Here is a 3,320-nt window from a genome sequence, read left to right on the forward strand (position 1 = left end):
GAAAGAAAAAAGTTTGTGTTCACCGAACTTTGAAAACGGAACGGAATTTACCGAAGTTCGGGTTCGGTACCGAACGAAATTTTGAGTTCGATCGGACTCTAATAATTAGAAACAATCTGACATAAAAATCCCCTCTCATTAGCTGTTGCAAATATTTTCGGAACAGTGAAATAATGAAGGAGTTTTGAAAATTTTTGACGTAAATGAAGGGCCGACTTATTTCTTATATGAAAAAATTTCACAAATTTCGTAAATTTATCAATGCAGCTAAGAAATGGATCTCCTTATATTTCAAGGATTTCCACATGTAAAATTTCACAAGGATTTTTTGGAACAGGTGTCTCATTTATTGAGGCGGCAAATTTCACAAGCTTTAGTGTATTCCTTATTCATCCTAGGAAAATAATATGTTTCTAATAAATGCTCCTTGTTCACAGCTGGGCTTCGGTGGGCTCTTTTATGTACATTTTCAATAATACTGCAAACTCTTTCTTCATTTGCAACATTTTCCACAAGCCTTTGTGTTATCCTGATTTATTGTATAAGTTGAATACGGTTTTCAGGTATTTTGATTCCATTTATTATTACAGGATTTAAACGCGTTTTCAGGATGTCTATTAAGGGTTGTGTATCGATTTTTTTTTCAAAGTAATGTAGTGGCGATTGTATCCTGGGTGAAGATTTTCAGGACAGTAAGGTTCTTTACCTTCCCTTTCCTTCTGATGCAGTATTGGTATCAGAGGAATTCATTACTTCCTGGACCAGCAAAGTAAATATGCTGGAAAGCGCATCAGCCACAACATTTGATTTACCGGGTTTGTATCAATTCGTGGTTGTATTCTTCAATTCTTTCTTTCCATCTTTTTAATTTGGCGTTATGATTCCTATTTCCTAGAGCATACGTAATTTTTTCTTTGCTACCATTTTAATTTTTTTATCTCTAATATAAGTATTTTCATTATATTTTTATCGTCTTCGTCCTTCATATAAAATTCTTCGATTTTCATTTTATATTTTTTTAAAGTCTAACTAACCACTTGGTTTTTCGGCTCTCTTTCTTAATTTGATTTCCTCTTTTCTAGGCAAATTCTTTTATAGTTGCTATGTCTTTGGCACAAGTACCGACTTACATCAAAAGCATTCCTTGAAAAAAAAGAAGATTTTAGTATTCACAAAGGAAATTTTAATAAATAACAATTGTTTAATAAGTTCTTTTATTACATTATATTATTTTTTTATATTAAAAAAATGTTATTAATGTTTTTCATTTCAATTATTTTCTTACCTTTTTAGAGAATTATTTTTAACAATATTTATTTCATTTTGTTTTTCGAATTTGAATAACATAACTTATTTTAATTCTTATTTTATTTAATATTTTTTTAAATAATTTTTTATTTTTTCAATAATTTTCTATTTAATTTATTATTTCATTATCATTTTTACTATTACATTAAAATTTTAAACTTTAATTCATTAATTTCTTTTTTGATTTGAAAGATTTTTATTTGTTGCAGATTTCAATTATTTTTTATAACAATAACTAGCTTATACCCGGTGTGCTTCGCTACCCCTATCGAAATTAAATACATAATAATAAATAAAATTATTTATTTAGTAACTAAATAATAAAATTTTTCCTAAAGGTTTATTATAATTTCTCTTGGTGACAATATATTTTATTTAAATTCTAAAATAATACATTAATGATATATTTACTTCTTACTTGCTAAAATATAATATATACCTTTAGTCTTAAAGAATAATTCTTATTCTAATGCCTTGGGATATAAAATATTTTTTACCCTCTAGTATTAATAAAAACCCACTTAACGATTATAAAAATTATAATTATTTTGTCATATATTACATATTTGTTAAATTTCTAAAACTATGATTTATATCAAAATTTTAATAGGATCTCAGATAACTACAACAATTTAGTCCATATTTATCCCTTAATGTCATTTTTTAGTTAGATATGGAAATTCTTGACCCTTTACAAACAATTTCAAGCTAATATCTCAATTACATTCAAAAATATAAAAATAATTAAACCTGTATCCTTTAATTTCATCTTTTTCATATTTTAGTATTAAGTATGACAGAACATACATTTGGTGTTGAATAAAATATTTTAACAATTTTTAAAAATTATTTTATTAAAGACTATAACATTGTATATACAATAAAAAAAATTATAATTTTATTATGAGCCACGCACAACAACACCTAAATCACCCCACACAAACCACCTTTCCCGCCCACCGAAATACACAATTTAATACAATATCATCAGTTAGTATAATAGCTTTTTTATTTGAACTGTTTATCTTAAACATAATATAATTAATTCTTACAACCTACTTATATAGTTAATTCCTAACACTACTTATTTTCTATAAAATAATCTGTCATATCGGTATACATATCCAGAAGGTAATATAAGTCCTTTAAATCTTCCTTGTTTTGAGATGATAGAGTTTCATAACAAATCCATCTTTTTCGCATAGTTATAAGAACAGGATCAGAAGATAGAAGTAAACTATTAAAAATATCTTCATTCTGTGATTGCCTGGAGCATTTTCTTAAGCTGAATAGTTGAATATGCTTAAAATCACGATTCCTCGCTTCCTGGGCTTCTTCAGTTAACTCTCCAAGTGGAAGAATATTCGATTCAATTATTATTTGACCATGACAAAATACTTTGTGTACTGTTATCCATGGATACAGAGAGTAATTTAGTAATTTAGAAATTTCAGATGTATATTCCCCAAATCGATTTCCATTAATTTTATGTTTACTATTCGCTGCTGCACAGTGGGGCAGAATGGAAATTTTTGGAAAATAAAAAGATGAACCCGCAGATGCCCCAGGGACGGAGCTGTGGCGGCTCAAAGTAGAGTACCTACGACATGTAAAAATTTTAAACTCGTGCCATTTTTTTGTTTTTCACCCAAATACAAAGATTTTTATATTTTCTGAAAGCGCTCGACGAGATCTTGAAACATACTACTTATCTCTTATAATATCCAAATTATAGGCATTTAAAAATTTAGTGATACAAAATTTACCATACCTGGGTCCGCCTTTTTTTGAATACCGGGCGTAATTTTGGACCAAATGGACTCAATTTTTCCTTGTTAGTTAGACAACAAAATTTCCAATAATATACAAAAAATTTTAGATCAATATCATTTACAGATCCAAAAATACGTTTTTTAATTTAAAAATTCAAAAAATTTTAGATTTTTGCCGTTTTTTTTTTGCCCAAAATGTGTCTTAACTCTTTTATTAATAAAATAAAATTTTCTTTAAGA

Source organism: Lucilia cuprina, chromosome X (assembly GCF_022045245.1).
Source record: "Lucilia cuprina isolate Lc7/37 chromosome X, ASM2204524v1, whole genome shotgun sequence".
NCBI lineage: Eukaryota > Metazoa > Arthropoda > Insecta > Diptera > Calliphoridae > Lucilia > Lucilia cuprina.